This window comes from Scyliorhinus torazame, chromosome 12, assembly GCF_047496885.1.
Source record: "Scyliorhinus torazame isolate Kashiwa2021f chromosome 12, sScyTor2.1, whole genome shotgun sequence".
Taxonomy (NCBI): Eukaryota; Metazoa; Chordata; class Chondrichthyes; order Carcharhiniformes; family Scyliorhinidae; genus Scyliorhinus; species Scyliorhinus torazame.
Genome location: NC_092718.1, coordinates 83,327,148 through 83,347,494, shown reverse-complemented (window position 1 = coordinate 83,347,494; position 20,347 = coordinate 83,327,148). Strand labels below are relative to the sequence as shown.

The window sequence follows — 20,347 nt, the reverse complement described above, 5'->3', positions numbered from 1 at the left end:
AGAAAGACAGAGAGGGAGAGACATAGAGCGAGAAAGTCAGAGAGAGAGAGCGAGACAGAGAGAGTGATAGCAAGACAGAGAGAGACAGACAGAGATAGCGAAAGAGAGATGGTGAGATTGACAGAGAGAGCAAGGCAGAGAGAGTGCTTCAGTATTATTTTAACTTTGCAAGTTTTTAAAATAAATTAGTTACTAAATGTCTTTTCGATGGGAGATATGGATGCTGGGAGAGAGAAACAAAGAGAGAGAGACAGAGAGAGTGACAGAGACTGAGAGAGAGAGAGAGACAGTGACAGAGAGACAGAGAAAGACAGAGAGAGATAAAGACTGAGAGAGAGATACAGAGGGAGAAAGACAGAGAGACAATCAAATCGAGAGATTGAGAAACAGAGAGAGATGGAGAGAGAGAGAGTGAGAGAGACAGAGAGGGAGACAGTGGGATAGACAGAACGAGGCAGAGAGAAAGAGAAACACACTTGAGAGAAACAGAGAGGGTGAGAGAAAAACAGAGAGGGAGAAAGATAGACTAAGATAGAGAGAAAGAGAGGGAGACAGAGAGGGAAAGACACAGACAGACAAACAGAGAGAGACAGAGGAAGTGTGAGAGAGAGGGTGAGAGAGAGAGGATGAGAGAGTGGGTGAGAGAGAGAGAGAGGATGAGGGAGAAAAAGTGATAGAGGATGTGAGAGGGAGAGACAAAGATGGATAGAGAGAGAGACCGAGATAGAGAGACAGACAGAGATAGAAAGAGAGACAGAGAGAGGGGAGACAGAGAGAGATAGAGAGAGACAGAGAGGGGGAGTGAGAGAGGACGGGAATTGATTTCAGTTCCTGATTGGCACCGTCATCCCATCAGCCATTGCCACGGCTGTGACGTTCTCCTGGTGGTGGGGGGGGGGGGGGGGGGGCAGAGAGGTAGATGGCACAGGGGCTGGGACCAGGGGGGCCTCCCTGGAAAGAGAGAGAGCGAGTTAGCGAGCCAGCCAACATGAAAATGGATGACTGGCATGCTTGCTCCGACTGGCTCTTTCTCTCAATCTCTCTCTCTTTCCTGACGCTTTTTCAACAAGAGGAGGGAGAGAGAGAGAGAGAAAGAGACGGTGGAGAGAGGAAGGAATTGAGAATAGGAGAGATAGGGAGGGGAGACAGACTGAATGTGAGAGTGGGAAGAGGGTATGAATGTGAGAGAGGGAGTGAAGGAGGGAGAGCGAGAGGAGCAAAGGATTGAGAGAGAGAGAGGAAGAGACGGGGTGAGGGAATGAGAGAAAGGGAGTGCGAGAAATGCAATGAAGGGGAGAGGCAGAGGTAGGAGAGCGAAGAGGGAGGAAAAGCACAAGAGAGAGAGAGGGAGAGAGAGAGACAGGGATATTGGTTTTTTGTCCACTGGGAATGTGTGGAAGCTTGGTGCTTGTGATTGGACAGAGGGGAGGAATAGAGGCTGACATTCTCTTCCTCGCCCACAATTCTTGGAAGCTGGGGAATGTTTCCGAGCAAGAGGACAAGTCTGGGAGAGAGGGTTTGGAGGTGGTACCGGAGCGACAGTGCCAACCTTGCCTACAGCTTCTGGAATATTGGCGATGGGGTGTCGCAGGCCTGCGTGACATGAATTAATGCAGCCATGGGTTTGTTAGGGAGGGAGAAAGCGGCCGTGGGAGTGAAGACAGCGAGAGAGAGAGAGAGAGGCAGAGCAGAGGAATGGGCACCAGCCCAAGCAATGTGGCATAGACGACTGCGTTGCCGGGGTAACGGGGCCTAGCTGTGCCACTCTCTCGGAGCAGGCCGGGATTTAAAGAATGCGTTTTGTTTTATCTTCTCCTCGCCCCATCTTCCGCCAGGCAGGAGGGCGGTTCATACTTGGTTGCTTATAGATGTCCCTCTCCCTCTGTCGTTCTGTCTCTCACACTCCCACCCCCCCTTTCCTCGCTCTCCAACCATCTATTGTGTTTGTCTCGAACCGCCATCTTGACAGTGCCCGGGGCCCAGTGAGTTTACAAAATCCCTCTCAGGGGCAATCGAGAAGAAAAATGTTTGCGTTTTATGCACAAGTTGAGTTTTCCCCTTCACGATCCTTTTTTTGCTCTCTACTTTTCTGCCCCTGTCTCTGTCTCTCTCTCTCTTTTTTTCCCTGTGTTTCTCTGTTTTCAGTCTCTCCCAATATCTATCCCTTTAGTTGTTACTCCCTCTCTCTTTCTCCCTCTATCTCTTGCTTTCTCTCTCTGTTTTTCTGTGCCCCTCTCTCTCTCTCGCTTTCTGTCTCCTCACTAAGGATTTCTCTCTGTCTCTCCCTCAGTGTTTCTCTTTAACTCTCTCTCTGTGTCTCTCACTGTTTCTGTCTCTCTTACTGTCTCTTTCTCTCTGTCTCTGTCTCTTTTTCTGCCCCTCTCTCTCTGTCTGTCTCTCTCTGTCTCTCTCTCTGTCTCCCAGTCTCTCTCCGTCTCTGTATCTGTTTCTTTCTGTCTCTCTTTATCTGTCTTTTTCTTCCTTTCTGTCTCTCATTCTGTCTCCCTCTTTCTCAGTCTCAATCTCACTACCTCTCTCTTTCTCTCTGTATCACTCTTTCTCAATCTCTCTCTATCTCAGTATCTGCCTTTCTCTCGTTCTCTGTTTCTTTCTCTTGCTCTCTCCCTCCCTCTCACTCTGTCTCCCTCCCTCTCACTCTGTCTCCCTTCCTCTCACTCTGTCTCCCTCCCTCTCATTCTGTCTCCCTCCCTCTCACTCTGTCTCCCTCCCTCTCACTCTGTCTCCCTCCCTTTCACTCTCCCTCCCTCCCTCTCACTCTGTCTCCCTCCCTCTCACTCTGTCCCCCTCCCTCTCACTCTGTCTCCCACCCTCTCACTCTATCTCCCTCACTCTCACTCTGTCTTCCTCTCACTCACTGTCACCCCTGTCTCTCTCTCTCTCCCTCTTTCTATCTCTCTCTTTCTGTCTCCCATTGCTTCACTCTCTCTCTCAATGTTTCTCTGTCTCACTGTCTGATTCAATCTCACTGCCTCGCTCTGTCTCTCTCTGTCTCAATCTCCTTCTCTCTATCTCACTGTCTTCCTACATCTCCAGGGTAATAGACTGTTGCACTGATGTAAGAAGTTTTAGTTTAACATTCTCCCAATTTCTCTGTCCGGATTTGTCTCCCAGGGACATCGAGGGTGTGTCGGAGGGCAGAAAGGAGAGAAGAATCATCAGCGGAGAAGAGGAGTGGCAAGGAGCCTGGAGGGGGACATAGGAGATGACGCGAGGATCACAATACCAGCCAATATAGATGTCACTCCAATTGGTGCGACCTGGTGGGGTGAGTCAAACTCACTGAAGGGAATTTGGAAAGGCCACACTGCCACTTGGAAAGGTGGCGAGAATGTGGCAGTGCCTGAGACTCACTTAGCCTGCTGGTCATTCAACCCAGGGCAATAAAAGGGATTTGAGGTGCCAACCAGGAGCAGGAGAAGGCCCATTCGAGCCTGTTACACAGGAGCAGGAGGAGGCCCTCGAGCCTGTTACACAGGAGCAGGAGGAGCCCATTCAGCCCCCTCGAGCCTGTTACACAGGAACAGGAGGAGGCCCATTCAGCCCCCTCGAGCCTGTTACACAGGAGCAGGAGGAGGCCCATTCAGCCTCCTCGAGCCTGTTACACAGGAACAGGAGGAGGCCCCATTCAGCTCCCACAAACCTATTACTCAGGAAGAGGAAGCCTGCCAGTCAGCCCCCCAGAGCATGTCACACAGGAACAGGAGGTGGCCCCCTTCAGCCCCTCTTGAGCCTGTTACACAGGATCAGGAGTCCAATTTAGCCCCATTGAGCCTGTTACACAGGAGCAGGAGGACGTCCATTCAGCTCCCTCGAGCCTGTTACTCAAGAACAGGAGGAGGTCCATTCAGCTCCCTTGAGCCTGTTACTCAGGGACAGGAGGAGGTACATTCAGCTCCCTCGAGCCTGTTACTCAGGAACAGGAGGAGACCCATTCAGCCCCTCGAGTATGTTACACAAGAACAGGAGGAGGCCCATTCAGCCCCCTCAAGCCTGTTACTCAGGAACAGGAGGAGGCCCATTCAGCCCCCTCGAGCTTGTTACTCAGGAACAGAGGGAGGTCCATTCAGATCCCTCAAGGCTATTACACAGGAACTGGAAGATGCCCATTCAGACCCTCAAAGCTTTCACACATAATTTTAAACCCCTTTATCAGTTCGTGCCTCAGCTTTCTCTTTCTAGAGGAAAGGGCCCTGACTAGAACTGTGCACAGTGCTCCAATTGTGATCTAACCAAGGGATATGGAGACAGGAACTGTGCAGAGTGCTCCCAGTGTAGTCTAATCAAGGGATATAGAAACAGGAACTGTGCAGAGTGCTCCCAGTGTAGTCTAACCAAGGGATATGGAGACAGGAACAGTGCAGAGTGCTCCCAGTGTGGTCTAATCAAGGGATACGGAGACCAGAACTATGCACAGTGCTCCCAGTGTGGTCTAACCGAGGGATATGGAGACGGGAACTGTGCACAGTGCTCCCAGTGTGGTCTAACCATGGGATATGGAGGACAGAACTGTGCACAGTGCTCCCAATGTGGCTTAACCAAGGGATATGGAGACCAGAACTGTGCACAGTGCTCCCAGTGTGGTCTGATCAAGGGATATGGAGACAGGAACTGTGCACAGTGCTCCCAGTGTGGCTTAACCAAGGGATATGGAGGACAGAACTGTGCACGGTGCTCCCAGTGTGGCTTAACCAAGGGATATGGAGGACAGAACTGTGCACAGTGCTCCCAGTGTGGTCTGACCAAGGGATATGGAGACAGGAACTGTGCACAGTGCTCCCAGTGTGGTCTAACCAAGGGATATGGAGACGGGAGCTATGCAAAGTGCTCTAAGTGTGGTCAGGCCAAGAAATATGGAGACCAGAACTGTTCGTCGATGGTGGAGGGTATGAATGTTTGTGGAAGGGGGAACAATCAAGCGGGGCTGCTTTGTCCTGGATGGTGTTGAGCTTCTTGAGTGTTTTTGGAGCTGCACTCATCCAGGCAAGTAGAGAGTATTCCATCACACTCTTGATGTGCCTTGTAGATGGTGGACAGGCTCTGCGGGGTCAGGAGGTGAGTTACTCGCTGTAGGATTCCTAGCCTTTGACCTGCCCTGGTAGCCACAGTATTAATATGGCTAATCCAGTTCAGTTTCTGATCAATGGTAACCCCCAGAATGTTGATTGTGGGGGATTCAGCGATGATAATGCCATTGAATGTCAAGGGGCAGTGTTTAGATTCTCTCTCGTGGGAGATGGTCATTGCCTGGCACTTGTGCAGCGTGAATGTAACTTGCCACTTGTCATCCCAAGCCTGGATATTGCCAAGGTATTGTGACATTTGGACATGGACTGCTTCATTTTCTGAGGAGTCATGAATGGTGCTGAACATGGTGCAGTCATCTGCAAACATCCCCACTTCTGAGCTTATGATGGAAGGGAGGTCATTGATGAAGCAGCTGAAGATGGTTGGGCCTAAGATACGACCCTGAGGAACTCCTTCAGTGATGTCCTGGAGCTGAGATGATTGACCTCCAACCACGACAACCATCTTCCTTTGTGCCAGGTATGACTCCAACCAATGGAGAGCTTTCCCCCTGATTCCCATTAACTCCAGTTTAGTTTGGACTCCTTGATGCCATACTTGGTCAAATTCTGCCTTGATGTCAAGGGCAGTCACCCTCACCTCACTTCTGGCATTTGTTTGAACCATGGCTGTAATGAAGTCAAGAGCTGACTGACCCTGGCGGAACCCAAAGTGAGCGTCTGTGAGCAGGTTATTGCTAAGTAATGAAGCAGCACTGTTGATGACTCCTTCCATCACTTTGCTGATGATGGAGAGTAGACTGATAGGACGGTAATTGCCTGGGTTGGATTTGTCCTGGTTCTTGTGTACAGGATACACCTGAGCAATTTTCCACATTGCCGGGTCGATGCCATAGTTGTAGGAGTACTGGAACAGCTTGGCTAGGGGTGTGGTGTAGTCTAACCAAGGAATATGGAGACCAGAACTGTGCACAGTGCTCCCTATGTGGTCTAACCAAGGGATATAGAGCTCAGAACTGTGCACAGTACTCCCACTGTGGTCTAACCAAGGGATATGGAGACCAGAACTGTGCACAGTGCTCCAAATGTGGACTCACCAAGGGATATAGAGATGGGAACTGTGCACAGTGCTCCCAGTGTGGTCTAACCAAGGGATATGGAGACCAGAACTGTGTATATGCTCCCAGTGTGGTCTAACAAGGGATATAGAGATCAGAACTGTGCACAGTGTTCCCAGTGTGGTCTAACCAAGGGATATGGAGATGGGAACTGTGCACAGTGCTCCCAGTGTGGTCTAACCAAAGGATATGGAGACGGGAACTGTGCACAGTGCTCCCAGTGTGGTCTAGCCAAGGGATATGGGGACCAGAACTGTGTATATGCTCCCAGTGTGGTCTAACAAGGGATATGGAGATCAGAACTGTGCACAGTGCTCCCAGTGTGGTCTAACCAAGGGATATGGAGACCAGAACTGTGAGCAGTGCTCCATGTGTGGTCTAACCATGGGATATGGAGACCAGAACTCTGCACAGTGCTCCCAGTGTGGTCTAACTAAGGGATATGGAGACTGGAACTGCCTCACTAAGGGATATGGAGACTGGAACTGTGCATATTGCTCCAAGTGTGTTCTAATGAAGTTTGATAAAAGTTTAACACAACCTCTCTGTTTTTCATTTCCATCTCTCTTGAATTGATCTCCAGTGTTCCCATTGCTGTTCCCAACAATTAATTACTAAATAGATGAATCTATTCTGCCCTTACCAGCTTCTGCTGACTGTGCCCTGGGCTGTCGTCTCCACTTCCCCGGCCTCGCACCCACCCCTCGCCTACAGTCCTGCCTCGAGGGCTGACGGCAATCCTTCAGCCGACTCCTCGAAGCCCTGTTGAAGTGTGGCACAGAGTGGGACTCACGCAGGGGCATGACGTGGCCATTTTGCATGGAGTAAATTTCTCCTGGCGTTGCTGAGGGCTTTTCATTGTTCGCACGCTGGCTGGGCCCAGCATTTGTTGCCCATCCCTAATTACCCCTCGAGTAGGTGGTGGTGAGTCACCTTCTTGAACCACTGCAGTCCATGTGGTAGGTACACCCACAGTGCTGTTAGGGTGGGAGTTACAGGATTTTGACCCAGCGACAGTGAAGGAACGGCTATAGTCCAGAAGTAGGGGGCATTGTTTGAGGAGAAGGGTGTTAACCTTTTAGGACTGAGGTGAGGATAAATTTCTTCACCCAGAGAGTGGTGAATCTGTGGAATTTGTGACCACAGAAAGTAGTTGAGGCCCAAACATTGTGTAATTTCAAGAAGCAATTAGTTTAGCTCTTGGGGCTAAAGGAATCAAGGGATATAGGGGGAAGGCGGGATCAGGGTATTGAACTGGATGATCAGCCATGAACATAGTGAATGGCGGAGCAGGCTCAAAGAGCCGAATGGCCTCCTCCTGCTTCTATTTTCTATGTATATTTGCAAGTCAGGATGGTGAGTGACTTGGAGGGGAACCTTCAGGTCGGGGTGTTTCCAGGTATCTGCTGCCCTTTTCCTTCTAGATGGGAGCGGTTGTGGGTTTGGAAGCTGCTGCCTAAGGAATCTTGGTGAGCTCCTGCAGTGTATCCTGCAGTGGTACACACGGCTGCCACTGTGCGTCGGGATAGAGGGAGTGAATCTTTCTGGAAGGGGTCAGTCATCCTGGATGGTGTCGAGCTTCTGCAGTGCTGTCGGAGCTGCACTCATCCAGGAAAATGGAGAGCATTCCATCACACTCCTGACTTGTGCCTTGTAGATGCTGGACAGAATTTGGGGTGAGTTACTCAGCAGAATTACTAGCCTCTGACCTGCTCTTGTAGCCACATTATTAACATGGCGAGTCCAATTCAGTTTCTGGTCAATGGTATCCCCCAGGATGCTGATAGTGGGGGATTCAGCGATGGGAATGCCAGTGAATGTCAAGGGGCGGTCCTTAGATCCTCTCTTGTTGGTCGTTGCCTAGTTGGGTGATGTTATTATTACAAACTATCTATGCAGTGACCAATGGCATGAGATGAGAGTTTGGCTTAGTCTTTGATGGGGAATCGAAGGCTGTTCTTTGACTGGCACCCTTGGTTTCTGCCCGGAGAGATAGAGAGTGCCCTCCTCATTCTGCCAATGCCTGGTGGGCGATGGGCTATGGGACCGACCAAGGCAGCGAATATCACAGCGGGTCAGAAAGGGGTCGGCAGCTGCTGACTCTCCCCCCTGCTTGCCTGCCCCTCATTGGGCCATTTGAGACTAACCCGTAGATCCGAACTTGCGGTCGGACCAATCACACAGGCTCGAGTCTGCGGGCCTGTCTCGGCATGGCAACAACCACCAAAGGCGCATGGCGAGAGCTGGACACTGCAGCGGGGTCAGAGGTCGGAGAGTGGGTTCGAAGGTCGGGGAGGTGGATTGCAGGTCGGGGAGGGCATCGGGATTGGGGAAGGGGTTCAAGGTCAGGAAGGGGGATCCGGGGTCGGGGAGGGGAATTGGAGGTCAGGGAGGGGTTTGGAGGTCGAGGAGGAGGGTTCAGAGATCTGGGAGGGGACTCGGAGGTCAGGGAGGAGGATCATAGTTCGGGGAGGGGGATCTAAATTGGGGAAGGGGATTCAGAGGTTAGGAAGGGGGATTGGAGGTCGGGGGAGGGGACTTGGAGGTCGGGGAGGGGTTTGGACGTCGAGGAGGAGGGTTCAGAGATCAGGGAGGGGAATCGGAGGTTGGGGAGGCAGATCGGGGCTGCGAGTGGTGGATTGGAGTTCAGGAAGGGGGATTCAAGGTCGGGGAGAATGATCGGGGCTGGAGAAGGGGGGTCGAGGCTGGAGGAGGGGGAATCGGAGGTCGGGAAGGGGGATTCGAGGTCGGGGAGAATGATCGGGGCTGGAGAAGGGGGGGTCGAGGCTGGAGGAGGGGGATTCGAGGTCGGTGAGGGGGATCGGAGAGGGGGATCGGAGGTCGGGGAGGGGGATCAGAGTTCCATGACGGGGATCAAGGTTGGAGGGGGGGTGGGGTGGGCGAGGCTGGAGGGGGTCGGAGTTTGGAGAGGGGGATCAGAGGTCGTGGAGGGGGATTGCGACGGGGGATTGGGGGGATCAGAGGTCGGGCAGTGTGCAGCACAAATCTTCCATAGGTTCAGGAGGAGGCCCTCCAGCCTTGCTACTTTCCCCATGATGCTTCACTGCAATGTATTTCACAGCCAATGGCAGAATGTTGTGATGTAGAAAACGTAACAGCTAATGTTCCACAAGATTCCACAAACAGCAATTTTGTTTTCAGTGTTGTTGGATGAGGAATAAATATTGACCCCAGGACACCAGGAAGAACAGTGACCATAGAATCCTAACACATACCCGAGACGGCACACGGAGTCTTCGATTAATGTGTCATCCTGAAAGACAGCAACTCCGACAGTGCAGCACTCCCTCAGTACTGACTCTCCAACAGTGCAGCTCCCCCTCAAGACTGACCCTCAGCTGAGGAGTGCTGAGGAAGCAGCACTTCCTCAGCACTCTCCCTCTGACAGTGCAGCACTCCCTCAGTATTGTCCCTCTGACAGTGCAGCGCTCCCTCAGTCCTGACCCTCTGACAGTGCAGCACTCCCTCAGTACTGACCCTCTGTTAGTGCAGCACTCCCTCAGTCCTGACCCTCTGACAGTGCAGCAGTCGCTCAGTACTGACCCTCTGACAGTGCAGCACTCCCTCAGTACTGACCCTCTGACAGTGCAGCACTCCCTCAGTCCTGACCCTCCTGCCATTTGGAAACTCTTTCTCCTTATTGACTGTATCCAAACCCCGCTCATCATTTTGAACGCTTCAATTCAATCTCCTCCTTAACCTTCCCTGCTCTAAGGAGAACAATCCCAGCTTCTCCCAGTCTCTTTGAGTTTGGTGAAGACCCTCATCCCTAGGAATATTCTGGTAAATCCACACCCTCTCCTAAGCCTTGATATTCTTTGCAAAGTGTATGGTGCCCCGAACTGGACACAATAGAAGTCCGAACCAGTGATATCGAAAGGGTTTAGTGCATTCATTCACTGATGGGTTCAATGAATAAGTCCCTGCAATACCACAGAGCACCAGTAAATGGCGCTGTCGAACCATTGTTTCAAGAGCAGCTCCACTGCGCAACCTCCTGTCGACATCTGGCATTGAATGCTAATGATAAACTCTTAAAAGGGCACTTCCACATCCATTTCACTCCCCAAACTTTAGCCAGCATTCACCCCGTCTCTTCTTAAAGCCTCTTTTGGCTTCCCTAGGCAACTCCTACATCCTTACCAATGCCACTCCCCCCGCCTCATTGTGTCCAGAGTCCAAAATTCACCAGCTATTCAACCGTAGAGTGAGTCGCATTTGGATTCCTAATTATCCCTCAACCAGCAGCACTTAACGAAGAGCTGAAGCAATCAAAGATGCAGCTGTTCACAGAATCTCCCTGTGCATAAAATGGCTTCCACATTTCTCAAAAACTTACACCTTTGGATGTGATACGCTGCGAAGCCTCCTGAGGTGTTGGAAGGCATTACAGACCTGTAAGACATGCCCTCGATTACTGTGATGCTGTGAGTGGTGGATTGGGACAGGAGGAGGGTAACGAGGGAGGGAAGGAGGGAGGGGTGCTAAGGTGTGTAACTCATCATCTTGCACTGGCGGAGGAAGTGCCATCAGCCAGTCGTGGGCCTCGGGGTGAGGTAGTAGGTTGTATAGTTCAGAGTAACATCACAGGAGATAGCTGTACAATCTTCTAGCTTTCCCTGAGGACCCCACACTCTCGACCGCCCCTCCCCCATCGCGGCACTTCGCAAACAGAGGCATCGCACCAGGTGTGCCAGGATGGCACTCAGACTGACTCGGAGACCAACAAGCTGGAGATGTGAGTATAAATTCCACAATTGCGAGCGGGAGCTAGTTAAATCTGCAATTTAACAGGAGAAGGAATGGTAAACATGAAGCAAGTGGACTGCTGTAAAAAAAAACATCTGGTGCACTAATGTCCTTTCGGGAAGGAAATCTGCCGTCCTTCCCCGGTCTGTCCTAATGTGACTCCAGAACCACAGCAATGTGGGTGACACTTAATCACCCTCTGAAATGTCTGAGAAAAACCCTCAGTTGAAGGGGCAATTAGGGATCGGCAATAAAAGCTGGGCCACATCCCATGAAGGAATTAACCACAATTAATCCATTGTGCTGTAAAGGCCTCGACCCCCTTTTGCGAACTCCATTTTTCGGTTGCTTCATCGCTCCCAGGTTACTGTCTTGCTGGAAGTTTTGTCCTGTCATTTTATAAACTCTAGTCCAGACTATTCCAACGGTCCCTATCCCAACCTCAATCTCCCAACTTCCAAAAACATCACCTTCTCTGAAAATTTGCTGCCCCTCCGCCAAGTCTTGACTCGCCAAGGCCCTTCTGCCTTATAACTTCCTCCAGTCCCTGCAACCCTCCGATCTCTGTAACCTCCTCCAGCCCCTACAGCCCTTCCTATCTCTGTAGGGGTGGAGGGTGGCACAGTGGTTAGCACTGCTGCCTCACAGCTCCAGTTTCCCGGGTTCAGTTCCGGCCTTGGGTCACTGTCTGTGCAGAGTTCGCACTTTCTCCCCTTGTCTGCGTGGGTTTCCTCCGGGTGCTCCGGTTTCCTCCCACAGACCAAAGACGTGCAGGTTAGGTTGATTGGCCATGCTAAATTGCCCTTAGTGTCAAAAAACATTCAGGTGGATGTGTTCTTTGTGTTGCTCATTTCAGGATGGCTGACATAGTGTTCACAAAGACCACAGAATATCTTGAACTGAAACAAAGTTATGCATTTATTAACACTACTAACTTGGATTCAACGCGTCCTCCTAAAGAATGCACAGTTGATTAATAACATTTAAACTACCCTCATCTACAGCTAATCTCACCACTAATATAAACTATGATCTGCTCTCACTTACACCATCTGAACTTCTGACTCTCTCGAGCTAACTCCTGCACACACTACAAGGCTGAGCATCTCTGCCTTATATAGTTGTAATTGTAGCTCCCTCTAGTGGTTACTCTCAACACTTCAATAACCTTTGCAGTTTTTACAGTTCTGATAATACCACAGTGGAGTTACTGGTATACGAGGGTGGAGGTGTGGGCTTAAGTACGGCGCTCTTTCCAAGTGCTGGTGCAGACTTGATGGGCCAAATGGCCTCATTCTGCACTGTAAATTCTATGATTCTAACCTCCTCCAGACCCTACAAACCTCCCAATCTCTGTCACCCCGGCAGCCCCTGTAACCCCCCATCTCTGTAACATCCTCCAGACCCTCTCACCTGCTCTATCTATGTAACCTCCTCCAGACCCGACAACCCTCCCTATCTCTGTAACCTCCTCCAGCCCCTGCAATCCTCCTTATCTCAGTAACATCCACCAGACCCTACAACCCTCCCTGTCTCTGTAATCTCTTCCAGCCCGTACAATCCTCCCTTTCTCTGTAACATCCTCCAGTCCTAAAACCCTCCCTATCTCTGTAGCATCCTCCAGCCCCTACATCCCTCCAAGATCTCTGCGCTCCTCCAATTCCAGCCTCTTGGGACAGCGCCAGGGACCCGGGTTTGTCCCGGCCTTGGGTCACTGTCTGTGTGGAATCTTCACGTCCTCCCCGTAGGTTTCCTCCGGGCGCTCCGGTTTCCTCCCATGGTCTGAAGATGTGCAGATTCAGTGGATTGGCCACGGTAAATTGTCCCTTAGTCCAAAGGTTATGTGGGGTTCAGAGCACATTCCCTCACTCGCCTTAAAAACTGGCCTCTATCACTGGGCTTTTAGTTTCCTGTCGCTAATACCTCCTTATGAAGCTCGGTGTCAAATTATGACTGATTAATGCTCTCGTGAAGCACCTCAAAGATGTTTCACAGCATTAAAGATGCGATGTAAATACCAGTTATTGTTGCTGTTGGAGTAAGAATATCACCATGACAACCACAGGTGGCTAGTTGTCATCAACAGGTTATTGGAAGAGGGTTTAGGAACTCCGGACCCATCAGGGCCACAGCCTGCTTCGACTAGGGCAGCATGGTAGGACAGTGGGTAGCACTGTTGCTTCACAACACCAGGGGCCCGGGTTCGTTTCCCGGCTTGGGTCACTGTTTGTGCAGAATCTGTACGTTCTCCCCGTGTCTGCGTGGGTTTCCTCCGGGTATTCCTGTTTCTTCCCACAACTCCCGAATGACATGCTTGTTAGGTGAACTGGACATTCTGAATTCTCCCTCTGTTTACCAAACAGGCGCTGAAATGTGACGACTAGGGGATTTTCACAGTAACTTCATTGCAGTGTTAATGTAAACCTACTTGTGACAATAATGAAGATTATTATTATTACCTGTCAAGAGTCAATGACGAACATTACGGACAAAACAAGCACAGTGATTGCTTAACAGGAGCCGCACTTCCCAAGTAACTTTTATCATTGGGCGAGCTAAGCTGTCCCAATGACAGGAGCAGGCGCATTCGCCACTATTGAGCCTGATATACAGGAGCAGGAGGAGGCCCATTCAGCCCCCTCGAGCCTGTTACACAGGAACAGGAGGAGACCCATTCAGCCCCTCTCAAGCCAGTTGCAGAGGAACAGGAGGAGGCCATTCAGCCACTCTGGAGCCTGTTACACTGGAACAGGAGGAGGCCCATTCAGCCCCATTGAGGCTGTTACACAGGAACAGGAGGAGACCCATTCAGCCCCCTCGAGCCTGTTACTCAGGAACAGGTGGAGACCCATTCAGCCCCTCTCAAGCCAGTTGCAGAGGAACAGGAGGAGGCCATTCAGCCACTCTGGAGCTTGTTACACTGGAACAGGAGGAGGCCCATTCAGCCCCATTGAGCCTGTTACACAGGAACAGGAGGAGGCCCATTCAGCCCCATCGAGCCTGTCACACAGGAGCAGGAGGAGACCCATTCAACCCCTTGAGCCTGTTCCACAGGAACAGGGGGAAGCCCATTCAGCCTCTCGAGCCTGTTACACAGGAACAGGAGGAGGCCCATTCAGCTCCATCGAGCCTGTCACACAGGAGCAGGAGGCGGTTCATTCAGCCCTATTGAGCCTGCTCACTTGTTCACTGAGATCATGTCCGACCTCGATCTTTACTCCATCTCCCTGCCTTGGTTCCATAACCCTTAATCCCATTACCCAACAAAAATCTGTCAATCTCCGCTTTGATATTTTCAATTGCCATCTCCCAGTCTCGATAGAGTCATATAATTTACAGTGCAGAAGGAGGCCATTCTGCCCATCAAGTTTGCACCGGCCCTTGGAAAGAACACCCTACTGATGCCCACATCTCCACCCTATCCCCGTTAGCCAGTAACCCCACTTAACCTTTTTTAGACACTAGCATGGCCAACCCACGTAACCAGCGCATCTTTGGACTGTGGGAAGAAACCAGAGCACCCGGAGGAAACCCACACAGACACGGGGAGAACGTGCGGACGCTGCACAGATAGTGACCCAAGCCAGGAATCGAACCTGGGAGCCTAAAGATGTGAAGCAACAGTGCCTGTGCTACCGTGCCGCCCCACAGCTTTTGGTGGGAGAGAATGTTCCAGATTTCCACCCCACTTTGTGTGAGGAAAGGCTTCCTGAGATCGTTCTTGAACAACCTGGCTCCAATTTTAAGACTGTACCCTGGTGTTGAGGACCATCCCCTCCATTGACACCCCCCCCCCCCCCCACCCCCTCTCCCCCCCACCACTCACATCAGAGAAAATAGATTCTCTCTATCAATCCGATCGAATCCTTTAATCACCATAAATCCTTCGGTTCGATCACCACTTAATCTTCCAGACTGGAGGGAAAGTGACCCTTTCAGGCACAGGAATCCACCCACTCCACAGACAATGAATGGGCTTGTATTCTCTGATTCTGGGGCTCTGTCCCCACGCTGGCATGGGAATGGTGGCGTTTTGCGCCAGAAAAGCGAGCGCACAGCGGCCACCGATTCCACTTTTTGCTGGGAGCTAGCATGCTGGCAGAGTAAAGCTCCTGGCTCTAGCTACATGTCGGACGCAGCCCGCGAAACCGGCCTGCGAAATAGTGCCCCCTCCTTGGCCGGCTCGCGCTTCCCGGACCACGCCCCAACAGTATCCCCAGCCCCGAATAACGTCCCCCCGCCCACGGCTCGGCCCTCCCCTGACTGGCGGCGCTGGACTGAGTCCGCAACTGCCACACCGAGTTCCGATGGATAAGACCAATAAAGACCCACACCATCGGGAACTCGGCCGGGCGGGGGCGGAGCATCGAGGGGCGGGCCTCAGGCAATGCCCTGAAGCCGTCGATACGTGGCAGGGGGAGGAGCATTCCCAAAGCAGGGCCGCCCCCGATTTGGTCGGAAACTTGGATTCCAGCATCGGCGACTGGAGACTCCCACCTGATAGTTCCAGGTAAAGGGCCCTGAACTGACCCAGTGACTCCAGATGCAGGTCTCAGACAAATTTCAGGAAAATATACCATCTGCTGTCCAATAAGGCAACATAGTGCCAAGTACAAGGAGGGTCAGTACCGAGGGAGTGCTGCACTGTCAGAGGGTCAGTACTGAGGGAGAGCTGCGCTGTCAGAGGGTCCGTACCGAGGAGTGCTGCACTGTCAGAGGGTCAGTACTGAGGGAGTGCTGCACTGTCAGAGGGTCAGTACTGAGGGAGTGCTGCACTGTCAGAGGGTCAGTACTGAGAGAGTGCTGCACTGTCAGAGGGTCAGTGCTGAGGGAGTGCTGCACTGTCAGAGGGTCAGGACTGAGGAAGCGCTGCACTGTCAGAGGGTCAGTACTGAGGGAGAGCTGCGCTGTCAGAGGGTCAGTACTGAGGGAGAGCTGCACTGTCAGAGGGTCAGTACTGAGGGAGTGCTGCACTGTCAGAGGGTCAGTACTGAGGGAGTGCTGCACTGTCAGAGGGTCAGTGCTGAGGGAGTGCTGCACTGTCAGAGGGTCAGTACTGAGGGAGTGCTGCACTGTCAGAGGGTCAGTACTGAGGGAGTGCTGCACTGTCAGAGGATCAGTACTGAGAGAGTGCTGCACTGTCAGAGGGTCAGTGCTGAGGGAGTGCTGCACTGTCAGAGGGTCAGGACTGAGGAAGCGCTGCACTGTCAGAGGGTCAGTACTGAGGGAGAGCTGCGCTGTCAGAGGGTCAGTACTGAGGGAGAGCTGCACTGTCAGAGGGTCAGTACTGAGGGAGTGCTGCACTGTCAGAGGGTCAGTACTGAGGGAGTGCTGCACTGTCAGAGGGTCAGTACTGAGGGAGAGCTGCGCTGTCAGAGGGTCAGTATTGAGGGAGTGCTGCACTGTCAGAGGGTCAGTACTGAGGGAGTGCTGCACTGTCAGAGGGTCAGTACTGAGGGAGAGCTGCGCTGTCAGAGGGTCAGTACTGAGGGAGAGCTGCACTGTCAGAGGGTCAGTACTGAGGGAGAGCTGCACTGTCAGAGGGTCAGTACCGAGGGAGTGCTGCACTGTCAGAGGGTCAGTACTGAGGGAGTGCTGCACAGGTAGAGGGTCAGTACTGAGGGAGAGCTGCACTGTCAGAGGGTCAGTACCGAGGGAGTGCTGCACTGTCAGAGGGTCAGTACTGAGGGAGTGCTGCACCGTCAGAGGGTCAGTACTGAGGGAGAGCTGCGCTGTCAGAGGGTCAGTACCGAGGAGTGCTGCACTGTCAGAGGGTCAGTACTGAGGGAGTGCTGCACTGTCAGTGGGTCAGTACTGAGGGAGAGCTGCACTGTCAGAGGGTCAGTACTGAGGGAGTGCTGCACTGTCAGAGGGTCAGTACTGAGGGAGAGCTGCGCTGTCAGAGGGTCAGTACCGAGGAGTGCTGCACTGTCAGAGGGTCAGTACTGAGGGAGTGCTGCACTGTCAGAGGGTCAGTACTGAGGGAGAGCTGCGCTGTCAGAGGGTCAGTACCGAGGAGTGCTGCACTGTCAGAGGGTCAGTACTGAGGGAGTGCTGCACTGTCAGAGGGTCAGTACTGAGGGAGAGCTGCGCTGTCAAAGGGTCAGTACCGAGGAGTGCTGCACTGTCAGAGGGTCAGTACTGAGGGAGTGCTGCACTGTCAGTGGGTCAGTACTGAGGGAGAGCTGCACTGTCAGAGGGTCAGTACTGAGGGAGTGCTGCATTGTCAGAGGGTCAGGACTGAGGGAGAGCTGCACTGTCAGCGGGTCAGTACTGAGGGAGTGCTGCACTGTCAGAGGCTCAGCACTGAGGGAGAGCTGCGCTGTCAGAGGGTCAGTACTGAGGGAGTGCTGCACTGTCAGAGGGTCAGTACTGAGGGAGTGCTGCACTGTCAGAGGGTCAGTACTGAGGGAGTTCTGCACTGTCAGAGGGTCAGTACTGAGGGAGTGCTGCATTGTCAGAGGGTCAGGACTGAGGGAGAGCTGCCCTGTCAGAGGGTCAGTACTGAGGGAGCGCTGCACTGTCAGAGGGAGAGTGCTGAGGAAGTGCTGCACTGTCAGAGGGTCAGTACTGAGGGAGTGCTGCATAGTCAGAGGGTCAGTACTGAGGGAGAGCTGCACTGTCAGAGGGACAGTGCTGAGGAAGTGCTGCACTGTCAGAGGGTCAGTACTGAGGGAGTGCTGCATAGTCAGAGGGTCAGTACTGAGGGAGTGCTGCACTGTCAGAGGGACAGTGCTGAGGAAGTGCTGCACTGTCAGAGGGTCAGTACTGAGGGAGTGCTGCACTGTCAGAGGGTCAGTACTGAGGGAGTGCTGCACTGTCAGAGGGACAGTACTGAGGGAGTGCTGCACTGTCAGAGGGACAGTGCTGAGGAAGTGCTGCACTGTCAGAGGGTCAGTACTGAGGGAGTGCTGCACTGTCAGAGGGTCAGTACTGAGGGAGTGCTGCACTGTCAGAGGGACAGTACTGAGGGAGTGCTGCACTGTCAGAGGGTCTGTACTGAGGGAGTGCTGCACTGTCAGAGGGACAGTACTGAGGGAGTGCTGCACTGTCAGAGGGACAGTACTGAGGGAGTGCTGCACTGTCAGAGGGTCAGTACTGAGGGAGTGCTGCACTGTCAGAGGGGCAGTACTGAGGGAGTGCTGCACTGTCAGAGGGTCAGTACTGAGGGAGAGCTGCACTGTCAGAGTTACTGTAGTTCAGGATGATACATTAAATCGAGGGCCGTCTGCCCTCTCGGGGGCGGAGGGGGGGGGGGGGGGGGTGCGGTCACATATTAGGTGAAGAACCTGTGTGGGGCAAGCGATTGGGGGGGGGGGGGGGAGGTGGGGGGCAGAGTTTTTCCCAGTGTCCTGGACCAATATTTATCCCTCAACCAACATCACTAAATAAACAGGTGATTTGGGTCATTACCACATTGCTGTTCTTGGATCATACTGTGTGCAAAATGGCTGGCATGTTTCCCACATTAAAACAGTGACCTCCCTATGAAAATAATTCCTTTCCTGTGGCTGCCTTTGGGGCAGCCTGCGTTGACGAAGGGTTCGCGGGAAATGTCTTTGTCAAATCAAGGTGGGGCAGTTCAGAAGCAGCGCTGAGGCATCCGGCTCTGCCGTTTTCCCACCGTCCGGGGTGCGGGATTCCTCGCGACGACATGAATTGTACTGTCTTGTCCTTAATGACCCACAACTCTGCCCCCCTAAACCCCTTACTCACCCCCCCCCCCCCCCCCCACCTTCCCACTGCCGCCTCCGACCAACGCCCCCTCCCACTCTGAACATTGAAGATTAAACTGTGCAGTGTCTGAGACAGCAGCTGCCTTAGTCTGCAGAAGTCTGGCTGTGACGAGTATGTCGATTAATCGCAGGACCCTGACTTCTCCTGAGAGCGAGAGGGAGAGAGAGAGGATGGAGAGACAGGCGCAGAGAAGGAATATGCTGCCCTCGCCTCATTTTGCATCTTTGTGCTTCAAGAAACTACTTTTAATCTCTTTCTCTTGTCACGCCGCAGGATTGTTGCCGGGTACTGGGAGGGTGCTGAATGCTGCATCGTGTTCCAGGTCGGTAGCTGCCATGGGGATATCTGCACTGCAGTGCAGTGTGTCTGACAGTCCTCACAGAGGATGGCAAGCAGAGACGCTGTGAGAGTCACAGCTGTGAGTACTGACACCAATCTCCATTGTTATGTCTGCAGGCTTGTCTCATTTAAATCTCCTCATGGGAAAACTCTGCTGACATTTTGCTATTGTGAAGGCCTTACCTATTGTGTGTGTTTGTGAATGTGTGTGTGTTTGTGAATGCATGTGTGTGTGAGTGAATGCATGTGTGTGTGAGTGAATGCGGTGTGTGTGACAATGCGGCGTGTGTGTGAGTGCGTGTGTGTGTCAATGTGTGAGTGCGTGTGAATGCATGTATGTGTGCATGCGGGAATGCGTATGTGTTAATGCGTGTGTGTGTGAATGCGCCTGTGTGTGCGTGCGAAAGTGTGTTTGTAAATGTGTGTCTGCTAGATTGTGTGTGTGTGGGAGTCTGTATGAATGCTTGTTGTGTGTGCGATTGTGTGTGTGATTGTGTGTGTGTGGGAGTCTGTATGAATGCTTGTTGTGTGTGCGATTGTGTGTGTGATTGTGTGTGTGTGCAGTGCTCCCTCAGTACTGACTCTGTGTGAGATAGAGAGAGATACTGAGAGATAGAGAGACTGAGAGAAAGAGACTGAGCGAGAGAGAGAGAAATACTGAGAGATAGCGAGACTGAGCGAGTCTGAGAGATGCTGAGAGATAGAGAGACTGAGAGAGAGAGACTGAGCAAGACACGGAATGAGAGAGGGAGACTGGGAGACAGAGATACTGAGAGATAGATTCTCCCAAACAAATTTCTAAATTAATTTGTGGCAGGTTTTTCAGGTAATTTCCCATCAGCTCTGCCGGTGAGTTCTCCACCGCGACTCAATGACACTTAGTCACTTTTTCGGGCCCTGGGGAGTTTCTCACTGGTTTAGCACTGGGGAGATGAACTCAGAGATTGGGCTGCCATTTTGAAAGGGTACCCCCATCTCTAAGTGAGCTTGTGGATCCATACCACCCCCCACCCATGGGCAATGTCACCCCCACACACATGGGCACTACCCCACACCCCCAAGTGAGGACACTCCGCAATGGACCCCCTCTTCAGGCCTCCCCAAGCTCCTTTACAGCACCGCCTCCCTTCTAGGACCCGCACCCATCACCGCCCCACCCCCAACCCCCGGAGGCCCTGCCCTGCACTCCCCTGTTCTCCACCTTCATTTCATGGGCATGGGGATTCACCCCGGTGAATCTGGCGAGGCGCGGAGGCTGTCGGACGGCTCACTGCAGCCTCTCCCTGTATTCTCCGGCCGCGTTGTGATCTCGCTTGAGCGCAACGCGGCCAGAGAATC

At 52.6% G+C, this 20,347-nt stretch overlaps 1 long non-coding RNA gene across 1 annotated transcript in view; it reads left to right on the top strand.

Moving 5' to 3' along the window:
• The window catches only part of LOC140386525 (uncharacterized), a 172,780-nt gene that overhangs the window by 115,289 nt on the left and 37,144 nt on the right, over window positions 1–20,347 (top strand). Inside the window, exon 4 of the long non-coding RNA XR_011933631.1 lies at window positions 3,133–3,286. This is a non-coding gene — a long non-coding RNA (uncharacterized lncRNA). The remainder of the gene's footprint in view (window positions 1–3,132; window positions 3,287–20,347) is intronic.